Raw genomic sequence first — 18,350 nt, 5'->3', positions numbered from 1 at the left:
TGCCGGTTGATAATTCGAACTCATAAATTATTTTTTATATGATTCAAAGATTACTGATATCTATGAAAAAAATGGTGTTTTACCAGTCAATTCCGTAGCTCACAGTTTAATAAATAATGGATATTAAAACCCTTACAAGTTGCAAGAACACAAAGATAGCCTTTTATCCTCCTTGGGTAAAGTCCAAGCAGCACATGGATTCCTCTGTGAAGATCAAATTATTCCAAAGAACTGGTAGCACTGCATTTCAAGCAGGAAGCTGCCTGCATGTAGGTATTCTGGAAATCATTACTGTTGGTGACTTTAATTGGCTTTTTTTGGGGTACTGCTGAATACAGTAACTAAGGTCTGTCTGTACAGCAGTGGAAGAAATGCAGTGGAAGAAACTTGCAGACAAAATTGCAAGAATAATGCAGTTGAATACTTCAGCAAGTATACTTAGGCAAGAGAAAGAATTTAAAAGCCTTTACTACTACTACTTAAAAAAACACATACAAACAAAGAAAAAAATGAAAAAAATCTGTTTATGTCCTATTGATAAGTGTTACAGCAGTCTTCACCATTCCTCTGGGAAGTCTCTTTCAAAGGATGAGATCATTATTTCAAAGGAAATAGTACCTGTCCATGATGCTTCTTGCAGAATGTACCTCCACTTTCTTTGGGCATTCATTTCATTTTGGTTTAATAAAAAGAATTTAACATTTCTTTGCTTAACCTTGAAAGCAGAAGAGGTGATTTAAATTCTCCAACTGGGAGTTTTCCCAAATTTAACTGAAAATATTGCTAAAATAATATACTATACAAGCACAAAAAAACCCCACTGTACCATATTCCAAGATTAATATCACCTAGGAACTACAACTTTTATTCTGGCATATATCAGGCTGTTCCATAGCTTCATGTAAGGAGCAGGAAAAAAACACACATTGTTACTTCCAGTAAGTCCCCTTGGCACTCCAGGGAAAGGAGCAGCTCTGATGTTTGTTAGTTATACAACACCTACAGAAGACATGAAATTGGCTCCAAATTTATTTAACAAAAATAGTTTAGAAGTAATAGCCCATACGAATACTCAACATATTCTCCAGGCTGTTTCAAAATCCTGAGTCAATACATTACAAAAAACAAATTTCATCAACAACCCAGATTAGTTTCACCTAATTTGAGGCAGGTAAGTGAGACACTCAGGTTATGCAGGAGGCCACCTCTGCTCCCCGTACACTGAATGAAGAAAGAGCTGCAATGGTGAGGAATCCAAATCACCTCCAGCAACCTTGCTGTCATGCTATACTCCTAAACCTACCTTAAGTACCTAAAATTTGGTGAGATTATTTGGGCCCAAATATTTGTACTTGCTCCTCAGGCAAAATGTCTGCTTACTTTTGCCAGATGTAAAATGTTTTTAAATATCTGAAGAGTTGAAAAGCTTATCATTCAATGTATTCATTACAGGAAAAAAGTGAAAATTTCAAGGATTGCAAAACCCAAGATTTTTTTAAAAATATTTCATACTTATGCAAAATTATTTGGTTTTTAAGCAAAAATATGCTGTTAAAAATGTCAAAGGTTCCTTCCATTCCCAGCAGAGTACAGTTTGTCACAGCTTCTATGCAAAGAAGAATCAAAATGTCCTAGGCCAAAACTCACTTATAAAAACATTACTTGTACAGAAGATATCTGTTTAGCAATTGGTATGTTATTTGTTATAAAAAACAGTGTGACATTTTGCAGGAGAATATTCCTATTTGTAGCAATTCTATGCACCTTAAATTTACTTTTCATTATTAGGATTTGTTATTTGTCTTCAGAACACAATTCCCTATTCACTTCAGAGCCAAGAAGGGCTATACCATCTGTGAAACATATATTCATTTAAATATGAAGACAGATCTTCATCTGAACAAATTTAAAATTCCAAACATTCAGAGATGAACATTTTTCCTTCTTTTTTATGAATACATGGTGTGTCAAGAAAATATCCTTAAAGAAGTTCAAGAAGGAAAAAAAGGATACATGTGGTTTAATTCTGCCTTGCCAGACAGTTCAAAATGTAGTATTTCCCAGAGGAAAGAGTATCTCTGCTAAAGGGAATGTTACACAGTAAATGACATCATATGCATTATCTCAGAAGAACATTCTTCAAAATAACAGAATCTGTTTAAACTTATTTTTGGGGCGGGAGACCACAGTAGAAGTCAGAGGTAAAAAGGGTGGGAAGAGAACGGGCACCCAGACCAGCCCAATGCCAAGAGGCACAACCACCAAGGATGGATTTGGCCTCCGTGGGAGCGACCACAGGAGCTGTGCAGCCCCCTGGCAGCTCTGGGGCTGAGCAGGGAGGACATCACCACCACCACCACCACCACCTGCACACAATGTAAACAAAGCATATGCCCTCCTCCTCGTGAGTTAAAAGTTCATCGAGCCAAGAGCAACGATGAGAAACAATTATTTGCTCCACCTCGGTAACTGAAGCAGCAGCAGTGAACATTCTGCGGTTCAGTTAAATCCAGGCAGTTTTATTCCCTCTTTGATCCCCACCACGCACCCCTTCAGCACTCATTTCCTTTGATGAAGTAGGGAATAATTTGAATAACAGGTATAAAGCTAGAGGTCATAGACCTTTAATTTCAAAATCAACTAAGTCTGCCTAAGCACTTCACTTCTAATACGTTATGTAGTTACAATTCTTGAATTTAACAGAGTGCCACATGGTTTCACTGAGGTTTTATTCCAAAATGTCAGAAACTTTGTTTTGCCCTGCTGGGTGTTACAGCAGGGGAAGAGCCACTTCTTTCCTTCTTTAAATGAGAAAGTAACCTCTCTACTCCCCCCTCTCTTTAATTTTGGAAAGTGACAAACGTTCCATTTCTTCTAGATGTTATTACTTTCCCGGGACTGCCACAAGTCCTTGCTTGCTATAAGCCTGGGTGCTTTATTTATACACACTTGTTAATTCCTCATTTGTAGATTTTAAGGGTAGGCTAATTTTTGATGGAAATGAAATTCTGATTTCTTCCTGAAGTGATAAATTTTTAGGGAGTAATCATACTTCCCTTTGCCACATTCATACTAAGCGACAGTTCACAACCATCCAGAGGACAGAAAGTCTCTTTCATGATGTTTTTAGTATTGCAAATGGGATATGACTCTCAGTGAGAACAAATCTTGTAACTCCTGAAGTTATTCACACACTACAGCATTTTAGTACAATAAGTAATTCCATATTGAGAATTTTTATTGTTTCTAATGTGCCTTTTTTTTTTCATTTGCATTATCTTGGACAACTAAAACTACTACATTTCTGAGTGAATTATTTAAAAATTGGAATAGTTTCTTTGAAGAAATATATCAAAACAAGAAAATTTGAAACTGATAGAATTTTTCCTTTCCTCCCACCCTGTTCGTAAAAACATGTTTTTGAAGTATATTAGGCTAAGTTTCAGCTTATTTTTTCCCTATTAATTCTAATATTGATATCCCATATATTTTGATTCCATTTTCATTGAATTTTGTCTATCACTTGAGAAGAAAAGCAGCTCTCAGCAAATAGTCTCTTCCCACTTGACAATCAACCTAGGAACTGAATGCCAAAATAAAACAGCCACAAATAAGCCATACAGACACAAAGCTGGGAGGCAGGCAAGTGTGACTTTCTGTTATGTATCTCACTGTAGTATAATACTGTATCCTATCACACATGACTTCAAGTCATAATAATTGCTAAAACTGGTCACCACATTTATAGCCTAATGACTGCCTCACTTCCTACCTTAAGCAAGCACGCACAAGTTGAAAGAAGGCTACAAACGACGGCAGCAAATAACACTTCAGTACACGTAGACCTAATCGTAACACTTCAGCAAAACTGAATTATTATTTCCATTACTAAACCTGGTCTTAGAAAGGACTTAAAAGGTAATCTTTCGATCCAGCATTCAGAATGAATGTGGGGCTTTTTTTTATTTTCTCTGAAACTACTGCCGCTCAATAAGTATTAAATAGACTGATGTATGAATGAAGAAAAATAGTTTTATGCCACTTTTGTTGTCTCACATGCTGCATTAGGCATTCAGGAAAGCAACTCAGCTTAAAAAAATAAATCTATTCTAGTCACCAGGCAAAAGAAACATTAAGTGTAAAGAATTTTAATTTGATAGTTTTGGCATTTATGTTTTCCTGTATTTTCCAATAACTGATTAAACACAGAATAACCTGTTAATCTTCCCCATAAAGATCAGAAGATAAAGCTGACAAGCATTTCCTTAGCCTTAAAATAGTACATCATGCTTTGTATTTTTTTAATTTAAAATTGTCTGAGGTGAAAACCAGTAGACAACATGTCAAACGTACAATTCAGCCCTACAGCACTTACTAATGAGCTTAATAGTCAGGCTCAGCGAGCAGACCCATGGATGTTAGCAGCAGCATTTTCAAAACCAAGTCCTACTCTATTGGTTTTGAAGGATTAGGCCATAATTGGGTGAAGAGTTTAATACGGCTTAAATAACATCAGCTCAGTAGTTTCCAAAGTAGTTCAAAACAATAGGCCAAGCACACTCTCGGCAGATTATATCTAAATAGCTCAAGACTTGGCTCTCCTGAAATCTACCTAGAGATCCCATTAAGGGCAATGATTTTTAAGATAAAGAATAAAGTAATAGTGTACATGATACCATCTCTTGAGGAGCTTTATGTTCTATTTGGGCAAAAAGGAAATATAAGATTGTTGATATCTATCAAAAATCTCAATCTTGAACAAAATTGAATTAAAGAAGTGGATCAAAATCAGGCTAAAACCTTTATATGCGCTGAATGAAAAAATAAGCTTTGATAGCCATCAGAAAATGTGGTGAACTGTTTAGCTGCCTCATTTTAAAGCAGAGAAGACTAGTGTGGAGAGTAGCTGGGAAGAAAAGGCAGCAAAAAGGAAAACTGGCAACCAGCTGAAAAGTGTAAGTTGAAACAGCAGAAAGTCATGTGAATGAAGGTCCCAGCACTTGTCACAGCTCTCCTCCTAAGACCACAGGATGGGAGGAGACTGTGCCCCCATCTACCCCCAGCACTCCTGAACAGCGTGTATGTTGTCACAAGGAAGAACTTTTGCTGCAGGGCTCATTGTCCAGGAGAATGCCAATGGATGACACTAACTGAGACTAACACACTGAAGAAAAGTACTCCTTTGGATGCTTCAAGTCACACAGAACATGTGCAATTCTCTTTACTGTAAAAATATTAGTGAAATACAAAATTGAACACTTTTCAAGGGTTGACGCTTTTGGAGACGGCACATGTTTAAGATCCTGGGCTCTGACGTGCGAAAGGCTGGCCTTCTCTGGCCTAAAAGATACCTCTGATGAGAGATTCTTACAGCCTCAAACTAGTTAGGAATGGAATGGAATGGAATAGTTAAGAGAGTCCTATAGGAGAGCATTTAATGAGTAGCTATCAGCTCACGAGCATCTCTTCAGGATCTCTAGCCTGAAATAAAACGGCAGATGACAACCCACTCCATTTGCTCTCATTTCCTGAGAGCACCTCTCTAAACACGGGGGGTTTGCACGTGCCCTTGGCCAGAGTCAAAGGAGAACATGTGCTTCAACACTGCCATAATGTTTTATTAGAAGCAGGGGGATATACAGCCTGAAATCTGGCCTTGTGGACTACATACAACAACAAAAAACTGCTAAAGCATACAGTGAAAAGAGTTCAGACCATTTTCATAAGCACAAACAGCTTCAACACAGCATCACAAGAAACTGCAAGTCTGTCCTGCTCCTGCTGGCTTTGCTCTGTCCGGTTGCCACTGCACCAGAAGCTTTGCAACCCTGTAACCAAGCTTAAGAAGTTTAAGCAGAGCTGAGTCAACTCTGAAAAGAACTTAACCTAAGCTGCTTCTGCTTTTAACTTCTGAAATACCCTAACCCATGCATGCAGCTTTACAGCCATTCCAGTTGCTTCAATACTGATTTTGTTCTTTTAATGAGGTGAGTTAATGAAAATCTATATCCATAAGAGTACGGAGGATACATCTTTCCAGCTCTTCACTATTTCCAGCACTGACAGTGTTTAAATCTAAAGGCTCAAAACCAGACAAAAGACAAGTCCAGTCAGACAGTCATTGCCTTGAGCTTTTTCCTACACACACCATTCCCTCCCCTTGAAGGTACAGTATGTATTCTATAGAGTCCTTCTATGGTCAGAATACAGAATTGAACCGAGCCTATACAATATACATTACTTGTGTGCAATAAACGACAGAATGCAAGTGCTTTGAATTCTTTACTCAGCATATATGGGTATGTTTTAGTACAGTACCCACATTTAGATCATCATTTCCATGGGTCTGTATAAACACGCATGAAGATAAACAGGCTCTCTGCCCACGTAGAACTGGAAGAATTAATCCAGAAGCTTTGCTTTGTAAATCATTTCAGATGTATTTTACTGAAGCCATAAAAGATATTAGCAAGTGCACTGGGACCTTTTGTTTTAAATTATTATGATGTTACTTTAACAGAAGTTACTAATATTATTTAACCCCACTGGCACGCTTCAAATGAAAATAGTTTGAAGCTTTTTTTAAACAGCTTTTTTTTCTCTATAATAATATTTTTTTTTCCACAATACCGTCTTCTATTTAGCCTGTTGGTCTGCCCTCTGTAATGGGAAAAAATGACACATTCACACAGATGCAGTACAGCCTTGCCTATGACACCCAACACCATGTCTGTAGGAGGGCCCCTGCTCCAACCAGGTGGGACAGGTTGCTAATAGAGCTTGCTGAGGTCCAACATGGGTGAGGTAGACATGTGGTCAGAAACATCCCAGCAAACCTGAACCTCCTCTCAAGCCCAACTACCAAAGGTAATAACATTAGCAGAAATAAGTCTGTGTCTTCCAGTACCTTCATTGTGCTTTCAGATTTTTCATAGAATTTAGAACTAGGCACAACTTTCTAGCACCAGTTTTATTAAAGGGATTTAAACCACCCTCCTATCTCTCCCACCACCTCTGCTAGGCTGCACCAAACCTTCTTGCCACTGCCTTGCACTTGAATTCCCTTTGGCTACAGGTGCTTCTTCAAAAACCACAAACCTTCCCAGAGTCACAGCTTTACAAGATAAAATCTTCCACTCTGCACACACATCTAGCATTCCTTCTTCCTTGACACATTTGCAGGCAAACTGCATTTTAACAGACTCATGTTACCATGCTCTCAGCCATGCTTTAAACTTCATCCCTTCTGCATCCATCCAGCAATCACTGAACCATCCATAGTTTGTCACTATTGCTTTTATGTTTACACCCTGACAATTGAGTAAAACAGTGAAAAGCATCACATCTGACACAAACGCTGGGGAAAGTCCCCACAAGCTCTCATCTGTCGACAGTGGCCTTCAGACATTACTTCCGAGTGCTGGCAGCTCACCAGCTCTTTATCCACTTTATTGTTATTGTACAGTCCTAATTTTTCAATTAATTTTAGTTGAGTAACAATAAATCAAGGACATAATCGAATTTAAGTGTTAGCTATACAAATAGTGTACTTTCAGTCTGACAGCCAAGACAAAAACAAAACAAGTAATACGCTACTTCAGGTTAACTGTTTCCTTTTGGCAAGAATGCAAGCAATAGCAAACTGGTCTAGCAGTGAAGTAAGTGATGCAATCTTAATTGGAGGCAGCCTAATCAGCTCCACACACAATGAGTGCAACACTAAAACCACCTTCTGGACAATTTCTATGGCATACATACTACATGAAAGAAATACCTGTGGTTTTTAATATGAGCTTTTAGGCATGATCACTGTTAAGAGTAGGCAAAACCATGAGCTGAGAGTTTAAGTAGAGATGGTCATATGGTAAAGCAAACAACTGAAACAGCCTCCACACTGACATGGTACAGGAACAAGTTGAAAACATAGGCAATTTAAAATAGGAAGTTCAAAACATGTTCAACCTAATATACAGGGGAGTCTCATAAACAGGCTTCTGGTATCTGAGAGGCTTTAAGACGCTGCTGACCACAGGTGTTCAATCACCTCTCTGCCAGGGACAAGCAGCCTCTAAGAAAGGGCAACAAGACGGGATACGTTCTGTACCCAGGCCCTGGGACCCCATTGTCAGCCTATACATCAGCTCAAGCAACCCAAGTTAAAGTGAGGGAAGCAAACAGAGGTGCAGGCACTGCTGGCTCCTCTGTGAGGGCTGGCAAGTGGGCGACCAGCTGGCAACATCTTCAGCCACAGCATCTGAGGCTTCCAGAGCACATCTGTCAGAGCCGTTTGTGAATAAATTTGAGCATAAGAGTTTGTAGAATTGAGAAGAACTTCATGTGTAAAGATTACAATGAAAACACAACAGGTAAAGCACAAAAAGCTACAAAGAAAGGATGACTGATAATGTAAATGTGAGAAGTAATTATCACGGGTAAACTCAACCTTTTCCTCATTTACACCCTGTAGCACAGCCAGAGAGAAAACAATTGGAACTTTGAAATCTACTACATTTCCAACCCAATCTGTTTCCCCACTATGAAAAACAGTTGATAACATAAAAGGTTATTTTGTTCCATTATTTATTTTATTTCAATGGAAATACAGGAGGATAAAGTTGGCTTTCCAGCTAGAAGCAAGCAACTCCAGGTGACGTTACCCCATCTTTTATTTTGTTGTCTTACCTTAGAAATAATCTCAATAGTAGCTGACAACAAACTTGTGCACAAAATGGTGTGCTTCAGTTTGCCCGCTAGATTTTACCTTCCCAATACCATTCTCAACATTAACCTAGTGTAACCTTTGCTCTTTCTCATACTTGCCCTTTCTGGTATAAGTGACTCCTCCACTGCAAGTTTCTGCTGTCAAAACAGTTTGTCTTTATTCACTTCACCAGCTCAACGTGTGTTCTTGGATTTTTATTTCACCCTTCCTCTCCTGACCATCTCCTATCCTTCTTTAGACCTGCTATTGGGTTTACATTAGCATATTCATCACTCTGCGTCTTTCCAATTCTATCTTGGTTTTGATGGCAAAACATACTTGGTGAAGGACAATGCCAGGAACAATCACAACATATGAATAAACAATATTTTGTCAATGTATGAATTATGATATTTAAGATTGCAAAAAGTCCTGGGACACAAACTGTATTGCATAAAGCTCTGTTGTATCATTGCAATATGTAGTTAGAGAGGCAAAAATTGAAAGGCTGAAGGAGCTGGGTCTCTTTATCTTGGAGGAGACTGAGGGGTGACCTCATTCATGTTTATAAATATATAAAGGGTGAGTGTCACGAGGATGGAGCCAGGCTCTTCTTGATGACAACCAATGATAAGACAAGGGGCAATGGGTATAAACTGGAACAAAAGAGGTTCCATTTACATTTGAGAAGAAACTCCTTCACAGTGAGGGTGACAGAGCACTGGAACAGGCTGCCCAGGGGGGCGGTGGAGTCTCCTTCTCTGGAGACATTCAAAACCCACCTGGACCCATTCCTGTGTAACCTCATCTAGGTGTTCCTGCTCTGGCAGGTGGATTGGACTGGATGATCCTTCAAGGTCCCTTCCAATCCCTAACATTCTGTGATTCTGTGAAATCAAACTTAAAAAAATCACTAATGTTGATTTCTAGCCTTGCTGCTAAAAAAAATGCAGAAAAAATGGGGAAAAAATGGATTAGCACTGCCCAGGTTGAGAATGCCTGGAGTAAGTGTTCACTCAACTCACTGAATTACGGGGCTATCTATGCGACGCCAGTGATACAAAAGCACCTGGGGTGCTTTGACATTTTCCCACGACCTTTAAACATAACTCAATGAATAAAAATGTATCAGGAATCATAGGCTGTTGCAGATAATTTGGGGATATTAAAGCTGCATTAATGCAAGTCCTACTTGGAGAAACACACGCAAGTGCTTTTTCTTCTTCTGTAGCAGTACCGGTGACCATGTATGTTTGTCATTACATGAACAGAGTTCCTTCCTAAATGGCAAACACTACAGTTTTCCTGGAACTATCTTTCCTTCTTATCTTGTTTCCAAAGGGCAAAAAATATCTTACCTGTTTATTCTGTGTGCCAAAAAATACTTCAAGACTAAAACTAATTATTAAAGAGCTGTAACATAAATTGTGCTTCTTCATCTCCTCTACCAACGACACCATGATGTTTATGTTGTGCATAACACTGTGATGATATATGAGATCATCAGCTTGGTAACTAAAAACAGTTTTGCTGTGCCTGTGATTGATAAACTATGGAATTATTAAAACATTAAAAATGTTAATCTTTGTAATAATCTCCTGAAAAGTTTTCATAATAATTTAAACCATCGATCATTTTAATATTTAATCATTGCAGACTTCATTTGAAATGAGGATAGCCATTCACCGAAAAGCACTCCATTTTTTATTTTAAAAAATTATCGGCTTGTGTGTATTCTGCAACTCTCTTCACATTTTTTCCTCAATAAAAAGTAAACCTGCAAGCAAATGAAAAAATATACAAGAGCAGAAAAATTTAAAGCAGAGTTTGTGTCAGAAAACATAGACTTTTGCAGTTCCAGGAGTAACTGTAGTGTCATAAGAGTCAGGGGATTGAGGGAGACTGCTACGGTAAATGAAAATCATTACCTTCTTTGCCTACACCTTACAACAATCTATGTTTTGTTCTCTTTATGTGTCTCATAACATTTAAACATAATAATTTATGTAGGGAGAATAAGTAATTTAAATAGAGTGGTTCAGCTCTCCAAGATGATATTGAACTGAAAAATCCAAGCCAAATGTCTTCATTGCACTAAAAAACCCAACCAACCAACCACAACAACAAAAAAATCAAATCCACAAACAAAACAAAGAACAAAAAAAGAAAGCCCACCTCGCCTTGTTTTCTATGCAGAGTTTACTAGAATTGGATGTTCCCTGGACCTACTGCCATCAAGTACGCTGAGCTCAAGATGTCCTTTAACACTAGGCTACAGGATTTGGCTGAAATACTTGAACAAAGTAAATTCTAGATATACACTGGACACTATCACAGGTTAACATATTAGCTTACACGAGTAGTCTTCATCGTGTCTTTGAGACAGAATTCTGTGACCAATAGTGAGTTTGAGGATTTTCCCGTACCCGCTATAAAACTGGTTCACAAACTGGATTCCTGTTCTGAAGAGGCTGCAGCATGTAATGGCAAGAGGCACAAAGTCAGTGAGCTGGCAGAAATAGATGTGGAATCTTCCAACGCGTATAAACTCACTCTGTATAGTTCAAGTTTATGAATATGAATAAATAAACAGTAGTAAAAGCACTACCTTTATTCTTGGTTTTACAAAGAAATGTATGTATCTTGTTGCATATTACCTTTTGCTAAAGTCTGGTTTTAAGGAAAGATGTATGGAAAAATCCTGTGCATTGCATGTGATGCATTAATCAAATCAGAAACTCAGCAGCTTACACTGAAACAGAAGGGACAGTCCTGTTTTTATGGAACTTAACAGAAATGCATATATGTGTTTGGACGTATATCGACACAATATTTAAAATTAGTTACATGAGGAGTTTTACCAATGATAACAGGATTCTGGTTTAGTTATCTGATCTTTCAGAACAAAGATCTTTGAAGAGCTCCCACATCTGTGTTGAAATAACTGAGTATTTTCCATACTGCTTTTGCAGATACAAAATACTATTTTAGACAGACTAATAAGTCAATTGTAGAACACTGTTTTATTACTTTAACCAAGTAGAGATTACAACAAATTCACAGAATTACAGGGTTGATGATGTTGGGACGGACCTCTTGAGGTCATCTACTCAAGCTCATCTACTCCTGCTCAAACAGGTTCAGCTAGAATATTATACATAAATTATAGAATCATAAGTTACAGAATGTATTAAAAAGGGATTTACATATGGAACCAAGAAGAACAGAAAAAAGCGATCAACTGCCTTCAAAAAAAGTGTCAACTGTTTGTATTGGTGTGATTAATTTATTCCAAAGTCAATACTTCTCTGTTTTTTCTACACTCAAACTTAAAGTACTGACTTGATGTATGTAAGGTTACATCTTCACAGCTCCCATGAAGACAGAAAACAAGTCCTAGAAGGGTACATTGTACTAATTCATGATCAAAGATAATCATGCCAACAAAAGCGTCTGCCAATTTTTTCCTTAGTGAGCAGACAAGCTACTTTCTGAAGAACGAAGTTTGTCCATTGGCTGCTTTGCACCAAGAGGTGAAGTGATTCAGCCAAGACATGCCAAATAGCCCTACTTAAGAAATAGTTCGATTTTACCCATACTTGTAGATTTTTGTGTTTCCTTTAAACACCACTTTCTATAGTTTTCCAGTATGGAAGTCACACATGAATAACAAAGTCTGCAAGAAAGTCAACGTGTCTTTATTAATGTGTACCCTTCCACTCTGATTAGCTCTTTAGGAATCTGCCTGGTGGCCAACAGCAAAGACCCTGAGCACTATACAACATGTAACTGAACTACTGTGTGAACCTGTGTGCCATGCACACAGCCCCATCACATGACAAGCTCTTTTAACGGGCCGTTCTGGTACTAAGCTCTGCCTCATAACTACGTAGGCTGATGTAAGGCAGAGCAGTTTGAGAACCACACTAGTAGGTTGGCAGAACTCCCTGCCAACGCTCCACATTCAGAAGTGTTGTGGCTCCCATATTTCTGTCCAGGATTTTCTGAGCACATGACCAACACACTCTGGAGAAAACACACAGGGCTCCAATGTACCCAGAACGCACCACACCTGCAACGTAAACAGAGACAGCTCAACAAGCCCGGGCTGTATCAGATTTACGGCGTACACACACACAGCCACAGCAGCACATGTGGCCAGCCGGCCATGTACAGCCCTGTCACACAGCATGTGTGCGGGGCCTCCGACACCTCCTGGCCTCACTACACATGGGGTTCAGCCTCCCACACACACAGGCTCTGTTTGTGCAGCTCCCAGGCAGCCCCGCACTGGCTGGCAGCACCAGGCCTTGAGCTCTGGAGTGGAAGCTGTGAGCTGCCCTTGCATTGCAGACTCCTGGCAGCTCCTGACAGCCCCCGACGGGCCCAGGGCCAGGCCTCGAACACAGCCTCGGCCAAGCAGACTCCCTGGTATGGGGTTTATTTCCCTCCATATCGGCCAGTGGCACCTAACGAAGGACCCAGCCTGGCAACGGCCTCCCGCGGGCACAAAGAGCGCGCAGGGCCGAGTAAAATGGCATGGCCAGCTCCTGAGAAAAGCCGCCCGCACTCGCCTCCCGGGCGCACACAACGGCTTTTCCCGCCCACACCCAAAATGGCCGCGGCGGCCGCAGCCACTGACCCCGCCCGGCCCCTCAGCCCACGTTCCGAGGGCGGCACCGGGGCGCCCGCGGCACCGCCCCGATTGGCAGCGCGCTGCGGCCAATCGCGAAAGCGAGCGCTTTCTCCCGGCCAATGGCAGTGGAGGCCCCCGGCGGACAGCGGGCCGGCCAAGCGCGCCGCCAGTGCGGACCTCCCTGCCCGCAGGCCAATGGCAGCGCCGGAAGAGCGGCTGGGCAGCGCGCCCCCGCCGCCCCAAGGGGGGGCGGTTGCCGTGACAACCGCAGGCCCAGCAGTGCCGGCCGGCCCTGGCGCCCGCGGCCCCTCGCCCACCCCGGGAAGCGGCGCGGTACCTCGGGCCGAGCGGCAGAGCTCCGCCTCCTCCCTCCTCGCTCGGCGGGGCGACTTCCTGTGCTAGCGGGGCTGCCACCGCCTCCTGCCCGAGCGCCCCCGCCGCCCCGCCCCCCGCTCCCGCCCGCCCCGCCGGGCAGCGGCCTGCGCGGGCCCGGGGCGCCGAGCCCGCAGGGATGGGGTGATCTGCCCCGGCCCCGCCGCACCTGCGGCACCTGCGGCGGCGGGAGCGCGTCCCGGGCCCCGCCCTCCCGCGGCGCCCAGCAGCTGCGCCCGCAGGTGCGGCGGGGAAGAGCCTCGGGCAGCGGCGGCCTCGCTCCCGCCTGCCCGCCCGTCTCGGGAGTCTCGCTGCGTTTTGCAGGGGAGATGCTTTGGGAGAGGCTGAAAGTTGAGTCACGGAGTATTTCGCCGGCCCCGCTTTACACCCTGCACTCAGTTTTTACCACTCTTCTGCCTACCTGTATCATAAACACTCCAAACATGCAGGGTGAAAAGCAATTGGCCGCCTTCACATCATCATCTAAAGCCCACTGCAGTGAGAACTTAACATTTGCTATGGTCCTGAAAATATAAAACATGGGAAATTGTTAACCCTGTCAGGTAATTTTTCACCACTTTGATGTGATGCTACGTCCTTGGCAGTAAATAATTTCGGTGCAAGAGTTAAGCCACTGACACTTGAAACAGTTTACTGATTAGTATTGCAAGTGCACACTTTGCTTTGTGCAAAATGGCAGTCGATAACCAAGTGTAACGCTCCCTTGTAAGGAAGGATACACAAAAAATAAATATTTGCATTTGTTTACCTCTGCACCTTAGGAAGTGAAAGCCATACCCAGCTGAACTTTCCCATCTTTCTGTATGATACGCATACAGAGTGGAGAATGAGTGTACAGAAAAGTTGATTAATCAGAGTTTCTGTCTGGCATGCGTACCAAACCACAGGGTTTTCTCCAGTCATTTCTGTAGCAAGCTTAATGGATGGCTGAAATCAAACAGGTCTCTTAGAAATACAGGCAGTCCTCATTTCAAGTGGTGAGACACAAGGCTTTTTTTGTACCTTTTCTGCCAAGAAGTCTCACACTAAGGGTATTTAGCTGCTTTGAATGTGGCAGCTCACTGGACACAACCTTATGTTTTATTCCCAGGGAATCTTGTCCCCTGTGGGACAGGGGGCGTCACACCCTCTGTGGGCATCACCTCTGATTTTTCTAACTCGTGTGTGCGTGTGTGTGTGTGTGTGTTTTCAGAGTTTTCAACAATATTTTATTTTATTCATACTCTTAATGGTAAGCCAGGAACCATATATGTGTAAAATATTTTAATCATTTATTTTGATTCTTCTATCAATATGATTCAGTTAAACCAGATTCATCGTTGTGCTCATGGATATTTGAAAATAGTATTATGTGCAAAACATTCAAATAGCTGTTGCATGTGATTTTTGACTGCATAATCACAACCAAAGTAAGTAAACATGAAGGAATATCAGAATCAGTGTATCCAGCTACTTGATTTTGCGTTATCTGTACCACTCCTGAGGAGTCTGTCCTTGTGAGTCCTTGTAGCAAAATACCTTTAGTCCTAGTTCAATTTCACCTGATTTCACCTAATCTTGATATTCATTTCACCACCAAGTTATTCTTCTAACTAATAAACCTGTGTATGCCCAGCAGCCTCAATACTGAATCTACATAAAGCAAATGTCATAAGTAATTATAACTTCATGAAAAGGACCTCTACAAGCACTGAGAAATTTTCACAATTTTTTGTTTCACTGTCCTTATTTTCTTCATTCTTAATTCTCATTTTATGGGAAAAAAATGTTTTGTTTCCAATTGTGAGGTTTCTTCTGCAGAGAAGGCATGCGTATTGCTGGAATGGTCAGACAGGCTGTTGACATTTAGATGACAGAAAGTACTCCTGACAGGCTTGCTGTGTTTTGTAGGAAAGCAGCAGCTTGGGTGAAGTATATGTGTCATAGGATATTCATAATCTGTCTCTTACAGGTGTAAATACACAAGGAATACAATTACTAAATAGTTAACTATAACTGAAATGTGTATCAATCAGAGGGGAATATTTTATTGATCTTTCGACACTCACCAACTTGGTACAATATCCCTTGAGCAGCTGAATTTAAAAGTCGAAAAGTGGTTTTTAAACTTACGTGATTTTATTTTATCTCAGAAAATTTTGAAGAAAATGTATCAGATGTTGGTTTTAGTGACTGTATTTTCCTGGTTTTCCTTCTTCATTTCTTCACAAGATCTTCAGCTTACTCTGACAATTTGACAAGAATCTGGTGCTTTTTGTTCTCCTTCTATGCAGTGGTTTTCAACGTTACGATATGCGAAAAATTTTTGAATAGGAGTTAAGCTTCCTGAAAATAGGCTTCCTTTTTTTATTTATCCTTTGCAGAGCTCCTAGAAGCAGTCCCTGAGCTTTTAGAGTTCAGTAGATAAAAGGTTGAAAAATGATACTCAACATCTTTGTTCCAAGTTGACAACACAGATTAAATTAACATACAGAAAACTAACTCCCCAAATTGCAACAACTTGCCTACTGTCTAACCTGATGTCTCCTTGTGTATGTCTAACCACCAGGTTAAGCTCAAAGATGTGAAAGAATGTTCTTCGTTATTTTTGTTCTATTAATTTTACCATCACTATGAGTAAGAGTTTTGCCTTGTCTCTCATACAGAACTGTAGACTGAATGTTCCCAGTAAAACATATATTTAATTGGGGCTACTGTTCAGGCTATCATTAAATCTTTCAGGTAATACCTTTCTCCAAAACTTCCGAAAGGTACAGTATTCCCCATCCAACCACAAAGCTAAAACTCTCTTTTTGCTCCTGTCACTTCCTAACAATGTCATTTCTGGTGGCTTTGACAGATACATTCTTGCTCTGCTCATATCAGACCAAACTCCTGCTGAAAGAAATAATCCCCTTAGCTCATCCCTGTGTCCATGTCACTCCCCACTTTGCATCTCTCCAGTGCCTCCTTTCTCTACGTCGGCTCTGTGTGCACTTTGCCTTCTTTTGGAAACCCTTTATTCCTGTCCTGTATTCACTCAGCTTTAATGTGTTGCTTCTCACCTCTGACTAACCTAGAATACTGTCTTCCACTGTGCTTTTGTTCATGTCTGGTTTTGTTTGTTTGTTTGTTTTTGTGTGTGTGTTTTTTTGGGGAGTTTGTTTGTTTGTTTGGTTGGTTTTGGTTTTTAATAAACCCTTTTGTACTTTCCCCATGTAACAATGTTACTCTCAAATCCATCCAAAAACACAATGTAGCAGAATATGTACCATGAGTTGAGGTCACTGCTGTGCTGAGCCTACTCCAATCATGCTTCTCTCGTATACACCATTTCTGTCCATTATTTCGTGTCATGACTTACATTTCGATTGCAATCTCTTCAGCACAGGTACCTTCCCCTTGCTTGGTTTTTATTTAGCACCACTGTCCCTACAATCAGACGTTCCTAAAACCTCTGCAGCATCACCTTTTGCAGAGCAACCCCGGATGACTGTCCTTACCCTGCTCCCTGTGGGGGTAGAAGAGACACGGAGCCCATTCTCCTCCAACTAAAAATCTCATTGTGGTGTTGGTCATGATAGGTGATGCATTTTGTGACTCAGACAGCCTGCCATTAGAACAAACTCATTTCACTGAAGAGCCATTTGATGGTAATGACTCTCAGTCACAGACTGACCTAGGCTGGCTCAAGTCAGTGTGCTGGAGGTGAAAGGCTCCGTATCCCATTACCAGGACTCTGAGCCATCAAGTCTGCTCCATCCCTCCTTATTTAATCTGTATTGATAGAGTTGGTAGCATTTTCCTAACTGCTATCATCCATACAAATGTCTGCCATCGTTTTGTTGATACAGTCAATCAATACTACATTAAATGTTACCTTCAGTTTACCCTTAATTGTCTAAAGTAGATGTGGTATTTTCATTATTTATACAACTGTGCCATTAAATTATGCATTCCAGATTAAAAGAATAAAAGACTTGTTTACATTATTATTATTGCTCTGGCATCAACTTTTGGATTTCTGTGTAAAGAAATTAATCTCCTATCAGAGGGGGAAATGGGGACTAACAAGGAGTAGCTCCTGTTGCCTCTGGGACATAATTATGCTTGCAAATACAAAAACAGAAAAATCATAAGCTTAACACAGTAGACACTCCTGAAAGTTTCATCTCAGCATGAAGCTATGTTTTAATTATTATTTTTGCCTGCATTGTTCAGATTGACAGTGCACCAAATAGAATAAGTGCTTATCCTAGTTAATTCTTCATGAGGCTTATGTCACTGGAAGAGGCATTTAATTTATTTCATTTTTCTTTTCTTAAGCCAGCACCGACTAAGTGATTATCTATATACATTCAGCAAAGGTTTTATTACTTTAGGGCCGGATCCAAAGCCTGTTGAGTCAACTGGACACTTCAAAGGTCTTTGGAACAGGCCCTATTACAAGACAAAGGTAAGTTGTGATTTGTTTGAATACTTTGCAGAATAATAAAAAAACCCCTTATTTATATTCTACAACATTATCAGATTTCCTGTGTGATATTTTCTGTTCTTATGAACTGAATTTGGACACTCTAACATCCCCACACAGCTCAATAATAATGATTTTATATATGTACATATATATGCATGTACCAA

General features: G+C 40.7%; 1 protein-coding gene across 1 annotated transcript in view; it reads right to left on the bottom strand.

Annotated features, from left to right (window-relative positions):
- Positions 1-13,778, bottom strand: part of TRIQK (triple QxxK/R motif containing) — a 64,257-nt gene extending 50,479 nt beyond the window's left edge. The window contains exon 1 of the mRNA XM_082044475.1: positions 13,675-13,778. The gene's annotated coding sequence lies outside the window, so the exon portion shown is untranslated. The remainder of the gene's footprint in view (positions 1-13,674) is intronic.
- Between the last annotated feature and the right edge of the window lie 4,572 nt (positions 13,779-18,350).

The sequence above is a fragment of the Streptopelia decaocto genome, assembly GCF_964273445.1.
Source record: "Streptopelia decaocto genome assembly, chromosome: 2".
NCBI classification, from domain to species: Eukaryota; Metazoa; Chordata; class Aves; order Columbiformes; family Columbidae; genus Streptopelia; species Streptopelia decaocto.
Note: the sequence above shows the minus strand (reverse complement) of the source record. Positions and strands in the feature narration are given on the sequence as shown.